We start from the raw sequence: 12,652 nt of genomic DNA, 5'->3' as shown, positions 1-12,652 counted from the left end.
GCAAAAAAAAAAATACGTAGAAGATAAAATCGGTAGTAAAAGACAAACGTTGATATCTAAAACTTGGGTCGTAATATGTAGTAATTGTAAGTGTGAGCAAAAAAAATTTATATACGAGTATATAGAATGATTCGCGAAATGTAACAAACTTTCAGGACATTTTCTACTGGTGAAAATAAACAAGAAACTTCCAAATAAATGTAGGTCCGGAAACGTGTCGTTAGCGAGATCAAGGCGAAATCTATCGCCTTGATCTTTAACGCCCTCGATAAAATTAAGCTACACTGAAATTCTTGGACCCAAATTAAGGGCTAAATTTACTCGTTTCAAATGATATTTGATTTGAAAAATTGAAAAAAATAGACTCCATAACTGTATTTTTAGTAGTATTGGAGAAATCTGGAGATAAAAGCAAAAGACTGGGATCGAAAAACACGCTATTTTATGTCGGCCGTAAAATAACTTCGTTAAGTGGGTAATAAAACATAAAAGTTTAAAAATAATTCTTGTAGAGAAATTTATTCTTAGTAAAATTGTACGTATGAAGTCTACAGATACTAAATTCAAATGTAAGAATTTCGAAGTTTATTATTTTAACTAGGTATAATCGAAAAAATTTTCATTAAAACACTTTTGTGGACATCACATGACTTCCTTGTACGCTTATTAAATTACATAAACACATTTCTAAAAGTACATAAAATTTTATTTTATTGATAACTATGATATTTTTTTCTTTTTATTGTTATTATTGAATTATTATATATTGTAAAATTTGTTTGCAATCAGAGGTTAATAATTATTAATAAATCAACGTATTTAAATTTAAAAAAAAAAAAGGGAGAGCTCGGATTTCAACCGATGTGCCTTCTCTTTGAGATCCAAATATTTCATTAATTAAACTTTTATTTGGCTATAACTCTGGAACCGATGAAAATAAATACCACTTATAACACATCGTTTAAAAGCTCTTAATGAGGGTTTATTGCTACAGTTAAGAAAAAGTCCAAAATCCAAATTTTTTGGATTTTGGCCTTTTTTGGACATTTTTAGTTAAGTTGATTGCAATTAAAAGGAGAAATGCACAACTAGATGTTACAAAAGTCCTAAATCCAAAATTTCAACATTCTGCGGCTAATTGTTTTTGAATTATACGAGATACATACATACGTGCGTACGTACAGACTTCAAAATGGACTCAGGGATGGTCAAAATGGATATTTCCGTTGAATTCTGAAAACCGACATTTTTCGCGATCACAATACCTCCTTTATTTCGTACAAGTAAGTAAAAAAACAGACTAAGATTACGTAATAATCTTGCAAAAAAAACTGTTATTTCCTCACCGACAAAATATTATTTTTTCATTAAATTTTTAATATCTTTGAATGAAAAATCAAAAGAAAATACAATCTTCTAGATTTCACTAACGGAAAGCTACCTCACGAATGCATGATTTAAAATTAGCTATTCAAAATATCATAAAAATTCTAACAAAAGCTTACATTCTCTCGAATTAAATAATCGCAAAGAATCTATATGAATTAATTTACGCCTAAACCTTTCCCATAAGTCTAATATAACGCAGCAGTAAAATAATTTGGATTTTGAGATTAATGCATGCATATCAATATACAGATACATCTTAGGAACTTCGATATGTATTTGTGTTTGCGTAACCAACACGCGCGCGCGCGCGCGAACACGCTGGATGGATTGTAGAAGGGTAACAAAGGTAAACATGCATTATACGAACTAAAAGGGAAAACGTGTCCTTAACTAAAAATGTTAGTACACATAAATAATATGAACCGATCGCACGTAGGACACGTAGCGATCTATTGAAGATAAGTAAAATAAAATAAAGCGGCTAATTATTGAACACCATTATAATATATGATTTGGTAAGAACCGGATATGTTAAAAATAAAAATAAAAACACCTGGATACAAGATTTAGTTTTCGTCCCCAATATTAACGGTATGCTTGGTAGACCAAGAAACCACAGTAGAAAATGACGCCCTCTATTCGAATTTGATTATCAGAAGAACAAAGGCAATGAAGATGCCACAAAACCGTTCCAGTTACGAACCAAATCACTCAATTGAAATTAAAAAAAAAATCTATCATTACAAGCATCTGGAAGTCGCATACTATTAACAACGTTATTTTTTTTAAAAGAATGTTTACAACTCGTGATTAGTGGTCAGAAACTTTCCTTATAATAACACAAACGATTTTGAATCCCTAATTCCCAATATTACTTCAGTTGCAATGTGAAGGAGGAGGTTAATGTAATCAAAGATATTCAAGATTTAGATCACTCTTAATAATATACTATACTTATTCAGGAGAATATCTTTTTTTAAGAAATTAAAAATAAACATTATTAGAACGAAGCAATAGCTCTTAATTCGTCAAAAAAAAAAAAAAATTGAGTAGACTAACGCAAGTAATATTTAATCTGTACTTCAGTATAATATAAAACGGAATGCAATGGATTATCCTTTGAAATGTTACAAAAAGCTGATCAAAAGTTACGGTATGTAGATTTAAAAAAAAAAACAATTATTACCAAAGAACGAAATGAATTGACACCATTGGGATTATAATTCACGGTCTAGTAAAATTTAAAAAAAAACCGATTTCCAAAAACGATGATAAAATGTATAAAAAAGAAAACAAAAACTAGAGCGCGTTCGGAAAGTCACTTGTTTAATTATTCTACAAGATTTATTTTTCGCAAAACCGATTTAATTTTTTGAACTTCAACGATGTCATGATGTCACATTATATACTTAGAAATTTTTATCTTTTAATGACAATACCGATTCTCAGAATGTGATTGCCTGAAATGTCTTACGGTTTGCGTTTGTAAGACTTCCTTATTGGATCAAAAATAGGAAAAGGAAAGATATCATACAACTGAACCCCTATTATCTACTGAACATTATGCTAGGTTCCAAAAATATTCTTGTATAACGCCCCTACTGCTGACAACACAGACATTCTTGCGTAATCATTAAAAGCTTTTGGCCCCTTCGATCAAAGGATTATAGATTACTGTAATACTTTGTACTAGGATCAGCAAATCAAAGGGTGTAGTAACTATCCGAGAAGGTTCGAATAAATTAATTCTCAGATACGAAATATTTCAAAAGCGTTAGAGAACTAACCGAATCGAGAACGGTAAATCCATTTCAAAGAGATTACTTCTACCTCCATTCATAAACTCTTCTACTAAATTCAAATTTATTCAGCCCTGTTTAAGGTGGTTCTATTAAAAAATTTCCTAATTTAGATGCGATTTCCATTTAACTATGCAGTTTCTCTAGTTTCTAGGATATAAAAAATGTTTCCTATCGTCTAAACGTATATTAAAACGTATATTAATTAGTATACGCTAAAAAATATACAGGTATTCTGTAACAAATAATATAGATTAATTTTGAGTTAAACTACATTTTTTTTATATATTAAAATTAGCGCTCTCCTCTTGATACTACTAAGCTCAGGTAAAGATCGATGTAAAACATAATTTTCTTAAAAATTCAAACCGAAATATTCTGCTCGTATTAAAATTAATCTATTAATAAAATAAAGAAACGGATCGAAAAGGGCGTAAGAATATTTTTTTTTAAATTAAATAATTTGATAAAACCAGTAAAATAATTTGTAAAAACCAGTAGTTTCTTTGAGCTTAGATGGGGACTAATCATTAAAAAAGTAATATAATAAGCAAAACGAAACATTTTTGAACAAATACAACTGCGATAACGAATATGTAAACGCATAACCGATACTAAAATAAACGACAATCTAAATACAAACGAACGAGTAAATAAAAGGAAACAAATGGTTAAGGGCATTAACAAGAGACAGCGAGGTGCGAGAAAGCCTGGCAGCAAAAGGATGCAGTATAGAATAGGGGGAGGGGAAATATATATTTTTTTCTTTTAAAGGATGGTGATGGATTAATGGGAAGGAAATGAATGATTATGGAGGCTGTGTCGGGGGATACACGGGTTCGGTTCTCTTTTCTGGTATAGTAGGGGAATGGAATGCGTGCGCCGTGCAGCAGGCGCCGGCTATCAACTATATAGGGAGAATATGTATGTAGGTATGTTCAAAACGCCATGCTCTCCCGACACCTCTTTCTCTATATAAAAACGTCTCGCTCTTCTGAAGGGCATTGCCTGCTTCTGTTGCTGTTGTTAAAACCGACATAATCGCATCTCATCTGAGCCACTCCATAACATTATACAACCTTAACCTTCGTATACGCTCTGTAACCGTGTTACAACAATAAAAACAAAAATCGATAGCAAATATAAAATAGAATAATAAATGTAAATCTATAAAATCACAAGTATAATTTCTGGACTGACATTTTGACACGCGATATTTTTTCAAATTAACGACATTCGTGGAAGATATCGATTTAATACTCTGCTATTCATCTAGATGTACGATTCAATTAAATAAAAGAAAAAAAGACAAAAAATCACTTGTTTGATTTAATTAAATATCTTCCTACCGACAGATATGCCTAAACCCCTACATCGGGTCGATGATTAAAAATCATTGATCAACGGTAAAAACAGCTGTTCCATAATAATCCACGACTCGGGTTTAAAATCGACTAAAATTATTAATTTTTGGCTGAATTTGAATATCAAATGTCAGTGATGTACTTTTGTAAAAGCAACTGATAAATTTTGGACACTGTCTCAGAGATAAAAGCAAAGTCTAGGGAGATCTCGAGCTCTTGATCAAAGTTTGTTTGTACCTCAGGATACATTATGATTCATTAAAAAAACATAAAAAAGTTAGATATAAATATAATCTAAATTTCAATTGAATAAGAAAAAACCAAATACAGTAAAATGATTTCACTGCTAAAAGCAGTATGTACGTTGTATTGTTTTCCAAAGTTATAAATAAATTTGTTTCTTTTTACTTCTGTCACCACATTTCTTTTAACTGTGACATATATAAACCATTTAGATACAAATTACACTAATCGGAATCTCTTACCTTCTCTCTTTTTCCTGTTTAGCCTCCGGTAATTACCGTTCAGATAATACTTAAGACGATGATATGTATGAGTGTAAATGAAGTGTAGTCTTGAACAGTCTCAGTTTGACCGTTCCTGAGATGTGTGGTAAATTGAAACCCAATTAACAAAGAACACCGGTATCCACGATGTAGTATTCAAATTCGTGTAAAAATAACTGACTTTACTAGGACTTGAACGCAGGAACTCTCAACTTGGAGTAGCTTACCCTGACGGTAATGATGTTCACTATACCTGTCAGTCAGTCCCTGATATGAAGAGAGGAGAAGAGTATCACTTGATAGGCTGAATATCCTTAGTAGGACTGGCACACTGATATGCCATTAATAGTAAATATAACTGATTTGGTGATGAAAGCAAGAAACCGCTTCATTCTTCATTCTCCTTTGTAAGACTTATGTGGGATATTTATTATTCTTAAGAATGGCTTTTTTGGAATGAATCTGCTCTGTATCAGGAATCTGCCTAAATACATTATAGTTATGGCACCTAACAAATAATAAAACATATAAAATGATGAAATTAAATTTTAATAAGACAGCTTGTGTAAAATTAAAAGCCAATACTGTTAAATTTTCAAGTTTTAGGTTAGATCTTGATCTGAGAAAATAATTTGCAAAATTTTATGAAAATTTCATTTCAGGGTCATACAAGAAAATACAACAAATTGAACATCATATGGGTTACTCTTTTTTGAAAAAAAAACAACAAACAAAATAGTTTTTTTGACAAAGCATTTTAATTTTGTAATTTCTGAAATAGTTGTTTAGTATGAAATAGAGAATTGGTCTTTTATTGGTAAAAAAAGTTACTACACCAACATTTCTGTTTTTTTCCAACTTTTTAGATCAGTGAATAATTACCTGGATGGATGCAGCTATTACTAACCCTGGTCTAGTGGTGAACGCATCTTCCCAAATCAGCTGATTTGGAAGTTGAGAGTTCCAGCGTTCAAGTCCTAGTAAAGCCAGTTATTTTTACACGGATTTGAATACTAAATCGTGAATACCGGTGTTCTTTGGTGGTTGGGTTTCAATTAACCACACATCTCAGGATGGTCGAACTGAGAATGTACAAGACTACACTTCATTTACACTCATACATATCATCCTCATTCATCCTCTGAAGAATTATCTAAACGGTAGTTACCGGAAGCTAAACAGGAAAAAGAAAGAAAAAGAAAGGATGCAGCTATTACTGATTTAACTGTACTACATTGATCAATTTAAACATATGCAGAGCAATTTTTATCCTTTTTGTCAACGAGATAATATAATATGAGATGAACTTCCTTATCAACAAGAAAGTTTAAAGGCCTTCACCATGCAGCTGGCATCCATTCCAACTACACCGCTATGGATTGGGTATGTTTACCTAGATTAGATGACTGTATCGATCAATTTAAACATATGGTGTAATTTTTGTTCTTTTTCCTTCGGAAAAGATTCACAAAAAAACACACATATTTTAAAAAACCCTTATCCATCCTTCGAATTCTGTTCTATGAGGATATATCAACAAAAAATAATTCAATCAGAACCTCACAAGAAGTTATGCATATCTGGGGGTGAGAAATCGATCTACATGGAGAGCTGAAAATTTAAAGAAAGTTTGATATAATGAAATGTACTTGTTCACATTGTTTAGCTATGCAATTCAAATTTTTTTTAATATCAGTGAAAAACATTTCCAAAAATTCAAACCTATTATAAATGAAATTTTATTAATTTTTTAAACTCAATATTAAAAAATAAATCTGATAAAACAGGCTTAGTCAAAAAAAAAGTTATTAGATAAGCCTGCCATTACAAGAGGGACAGCATATAATTTTGATAAATTGCTAGGTTACATCGAGAGAGAACAGCAAGTAAAAGAAATGGAATTTATGCTACATAAGCAAATTAGCACAGGAGGATAAAAAATTATAAAACTGACTAGCAAAGCAATTGAAAATGATCTTGTTTTAAAAACAAATACAGTTTACTTTAAGGAGAAATATGAAAACGGTTGATACACTACTTTGCAGTGATAAATAATTTTTAACTTATGAATGGTGGAAAACTTATGCCCATGTGTATGTAATGAATGTGAATACACATACACGCGTGTATATACACACACACACACACAAACACATTTTTAAAAAATGATTTAAGCAAAATAACGCAATATTAAAAATGAGACAAACATATGCTGTAACGAAGAACAAATTCATGGTAGAGCAATTTGCAAACTTTCAACCAGTCTGGCCTTAGAATAAGATGGTAAAGAAAGCTCTATTTTTCCTAGGAACTGCATACAGTAGTCAGCATGATAATTAAAAGTGATTACTAATTCTCTAAGGAATAACAACAGATATAAAAATTCAAATGAAAACATATACTCTGCTTTTCTCGTGGTAGATCAACTGTCATTATATGAAGTAAATAAGGATTTATTAATTTTAATAGCAAAATTATAAAATTTTGAATAAATTTTCCAAAGTAAGATAAAGTAAAAAGAGTAAGAGCCATCTCAAAACTGACTTCAGATTGAACAGTAAAAAAAATAGAAGAGAAAAAACTATTCTAGCAGTTATACTTTCAGACCAGCTTTTCCAGACCTTTATTGAAGGATTCTATTGCCAGGGTAGCTAGCCAGTAATTAGTATCATCCAAGAGTATCACTGATATCAAAATGCTGGATGGCTAATGAGAACTTATTCCTGGTGACAAGACAAGTTACTCAGCAGCAAGTCCGAGATGTAAAAAGGTGGTTTAAGATCTACTGGTTTTATTAGTCAAGTAAAAACTTTGTATAATTGGCAGAATGGGAACTGTGCAAACAGAAGAAATCATCCTTCATGAAAATTTCACACAATTTGTTTTAGACTGCTATCTCAATCACATTATCAGTCATGAATTAAGCGTTGTTATTTTTCTTCTTCAAAGTCTACATCTGTGTGCCTTCAAGAACATTCTGGCACTCATATATTTCAGTGCTATCACTTATAAAATTATTATCATAAACTTGTTCTACCGATGATGGAACATAATGATTGAATCCTTTGCCTGAAAAAAAATGAAATATTCCTCTAATGTGCAGGCAGTTTGTACTGCCTCCTCTGTAGAAGGAAAGGTTCCATGATTTAAAAAGCAGTGGTACTTTAATAGGATCGAACATAAATTATAGATTTCTGGTGGTTACTACCTTTACAACACTGATAAACTAATGTTCAGGTAGTAATACAATAAATTACGGCAAGTAATATAAAACCACTTATGATAACTACGGCTTTTTGAAGATAATATCAAGCATTTTACTATTTCACCAGCCAATCAAAGTCAATTATGCAATAGCTCTCATATTAATTCCCTAAAAGTGAAGTGTATTACTACTACTCATCATTAATAAAATAAGTAGACAGTAGCATATGTAGTTGTTACATTATATATATATAAAATTATAACATAATTTTGAAAGTAATTTTTTTAAATGAATTTCTGTACCTTGTTTTCACACCATTTTAAATTTCTTAAAATATTTTTCAACTACTTCGTCCATAAAAGAAGCATTTAATTTATTTAGGTATTTATAATAAACTTAAAGCATGAATTCTATTTCTTAAAGATTCTTTTCACATCTCTACTGTGTATTTATATCAAATATATACATTTACATCAATAGAAACTATACATATGAAACATTTTATCATAAAATTAATTTGCATTTTCAATTGTATATTTTTTTGGGTCTTCTTGGTTTTTTCATAGGATCTAATATGTAAAATATAATGAAACAATTATTAACAGTAATACAGAGCTGTATTTCCTTACAACCTAATCTTTTTGCAATAACAAGAATACATTTTGGATATTAGTGAGTGTGAAATAAGATAAAAATACCAGCAGTCAAAGCCATTATTTACTAAATTTGTATATTATTGCAGTTAAACAAAGTTGGGTTCGGTTTTATTAGATTGTACTGGCATTTATTAGTGACTAATGGACATACAAGTTAATGTGACTATTTGTCCTTGCAACTGTTTATTTACTGGTAGGACTTTTAATTGATATATCGCGACTGTTTTATTAGTGCAACAACATTACTGATGGGATTACTATTTTAGTTCTTTATAGTCTGTTATAGCAGGTGAGCAATTTAAAACTGAACTGCAGTTATTTGAGTATCACTTTTAATGCTGCAACTAATAGTGCCCCTATTGGTTGTGTATGTTATTTTTCTTGTCTATCATTGACAGTTTAATGTAAACTGTTTATGCTTCAATGCAGTAAAGTTTCATTCTTTGCAGCTGTGTTTTTCTAAAATGCCTTATTTGATCGAGAAAATGGTTGCTATAGTGAAAACTTATATGTGTTCTGGATGCTTTCAAAAAACATGTCAAATTTTTCTGAAAAAATGGAAAATATGATTTGGGTAAAAAATGGCGTACACAGGGTTGGTTACAAGTGCAAAAACAAGTAGGCAACCTTCCCTTAGAATAATCAATATTCAAAGAAGAATTTCTGCCAGTCCAAAAAATTTATACATAAGTTATGTAAAAATTACATCTTGCCGTAAGATTATTCAATTTTTAAATCAACAAACTACATTGTGTAACAATTCAACAAAAACTTTAGTAGAACAGACATACCAAACTGTCTTAATTATTGTGACTAGCTTCTCAAAAACATTGTCAATGGGTAGACAGAGCGATGCTATATTTCATGTCAGATGAGGCAAGATTTAATTTTTTGGACAAGTTAATTTGTCATTTTCTGGATAGGTATTGGCTAGCTGAAAATCCTCACGTGATGTTTGTGCAATTATTTTATATAGAGAAAATCAGAATTTGGTGTGGTGTTTCAGGTAATTGTAAAATGGGGCCAATATTTTTTGACCCGACAATACACAAGTGTGCTGTACAATTTTTGAATCATTCTATGCTCAGTTAACTGATCATGTAAAAGACTATGGCTTCTTCCAGTAACAAGAAGCAACATATCAAATAATTCTGTAGCATACGTTCATGCGGTTTCTAAAGAAAAGAAATTATCAGCAGAGGGCTGAGATTTCCTTGTTCTCCAGATTTGTCTGGTAGTGAATTTTTCCTTTGGAGCTATTTAGAATACAGAGTTTATAAATCAAATCCCCAAGCTATTGATAAACTGAAGGAATTGATCAACATTTAACAAGAAATCAACTTCAATGAGAACGTTATGGATCAGATGATCATTTGAGCTTACATGTGTTCTGGATGCTTTCAAGAAACATGTCAAATATTTGCGGAAAAATTTAGAGTATTTTGCATCACTGTTCAGGGCTCACTTCCAATATTTTTTTTAATAAAAATATTGTAAATATATAAACTTCTACTAATTTAAATATAGACTTAATTTACATTTTACTTTTTTTATTTCATATAAAATGTTATACGTTGCAACTGAGTTTAGTCTGAAGCAGTTTGGTTTTAAGTTGCTCACATGGTAGTTACAGTATTTTTATTTGTATGATTCATTTGAGAATGACTGCTCATTCTACTAATCTGGAGAAACGTGATCTTCATCTTGCAAAGCAGACTTTGAAGTCATGAATTTAACAAACAAAATAAGTGCAAACTTAATCATAATTACATATTCTCAAAATCAATTCCTTGAAAAAAAAGTAAAATATTGAATGGGACTTGCTTTCTTTAATTGTATGAGATCTGATTTACCCAAAATTGACTGTAATCACTATTTTCACTTTTCGTTCAATCCCAGAATAAGAAATATGACCTCTAGACATTCTAACAGAGGTCGCAAAGCCACTGAGATTCTATGAAGAATTTGACTAAACAGCTACCAGAAAATGCCAATAAGATGATACTACTAACACAGCAAAGCCGATATAATTCTCATGGTAACTATCTAAGGAAGAATAATAAGGATAATGAAAGAGAGTGGGTAGTAGAAGGGGACACTCAATCCAGCGCAGGCGTTACACTGATTATGGTAGTTTATCATCTTGTCAAGGACAGAACAGTCTTACTGTTATATGTTTGTAAATCAAACAAAGCTTTAGAGTTTACAGGCATTACTTTAATACTTCAGTTCCTTTTTTACATTTTTAATAACTTTTTTATTATTATAATTATTACAAGTGAACGTTTTTTAACTATAAGGCTAGTTAAAATTATAAGTTAAAGTTTTTTATTACCAAGTTAAATAAAAATTGTTAAAGTCATAATAAAAGAAAGTTAAAAAAACACTTTTTTTAAAAAAAAATAATGCAATTCAATTCTTCAATTTAACTTTTTGAAGTTTGTACAAAAAAAATCACACTAACACTTTACCATCCCCTAATTAGGCAATTACTCTAAAAAATTAAAAATCTGATAACCACTTTAAAATAATTGTACAAGTTTATAGTTAATTTTATTATTATGTTAAACTTCTATAAAGTTCTTTATATTTTTAGTTAAAACATGAGTAATTTACAAAAGAATATTGCCCGTTTCAAAAAAACCTATTCGCAAAAAAATACTAAAGGTTATAGAAACACATGGGTATAAACAAAAATAAGAAAGAATGTATATACAAAACCTAACCTAATTTTTACTTCTCCATTATCAGTTCTTTGAATGCAGGTCTGACCCTGAAGTGTTCTTTATGATTTTTTGAAAGTTAGGTTTCTCACTAACTCAGCTATTCACTATTATTAGATTTTCACGCCAGGATTCATTGATCCTGGTGTTTGTGTTGAGGATGTTAGGAGAACAAACACAGGAACTCTGTTCCAATAAAGTGGAGCTTGCAGAGAGAGACACAAAGTAGCTACTAATAAGTAATGATTATGCTCTTTTGAATAGAAGAATACATAATTTTTTATTTCAAGTTTTCTAATTTTCTTGATATAATATTTGTAAACACTTTCAATATCAGAATGGCTTGAGGTAGTCATTTAATTTAAAGATACATATTACACACCAGATCTTTAATCTGTTTTATGTATTCTGATAATTATCTCATTCAACATATTTTACCTTTAACACTTTCTCCTGTCACTAAATTTACTAACCCTGAGCACCTTAATATATGACTTACCAACACAGTTTTTTTATGTAATTATATTTTAACACAGGTTTCTTCCTTTTCTAATTCATCGTAAGGTCTTTTTGTTTTACACAACATTAAGTAACTTTTAACAGTCTTCTTAAATACACATTTCGAAGCTCTCCTTTATACACACATTTTTTTAATTACTTTCTGCCCTTCTTATTGCACAAGTTTATAGTGCAGGTAGATAATTTCTATATTGCTGATACTAATAATTGAACCGCTATAAGTAAACAGCATAAGAGAGGAGCCTTTTAATCCCAATTTCATTCATTCACTGACATGGACAGTCTGAAGGACGATGAAAAATATTTTTGATATGCCATGAACATAAACAATGTCATTAACATTTCAGTTCAATGTAACATGAAAAATGGGACATCAATTTTTTTCTAAAATAAATCAGTATAATTTCTATTTATATATAACATAAATCAGAATAAAATGGAGGCTATTTTTCACCTATCTGATATATACTATAAACAGGATTTCTATTATT

At 30.2% G+C, this 12,652-nt stretch overlaps 1 protein-coding gene across 4 annotated transcripts in view; it reads right to left on the bottom strand.

The window, feature by feature from the left end:
- Positions 1 to 12,652, bottom strand: part of Zip48C (Zinc/iron regulated transporter-related protein 48C) — a 454,634-nt gene that overhangs the window by 368,021 nt on the left and 73,961 nt on the right. The window lies entirely within an intron of this gene.

The sequence above is a fragment of the Lycorma delicatula genome, chromosome 6 (genome assembly GCF_047948215.1).
Source record: "Lycorma delicatula isolate Av1 chromosome 6, ASM4794821v1, whole genome shotgun sequence".
Taxonomy (NCBI): domain Eukaryota; kingdom Metazoa; phylum Arthropoda; class Insecta; order Hemiptera; family Fulgoridae; genus Lycorma; species Lycorma delicatula.
This window is presented reverse-complemented; position numbering and strand designations above follow the sequence as displayed.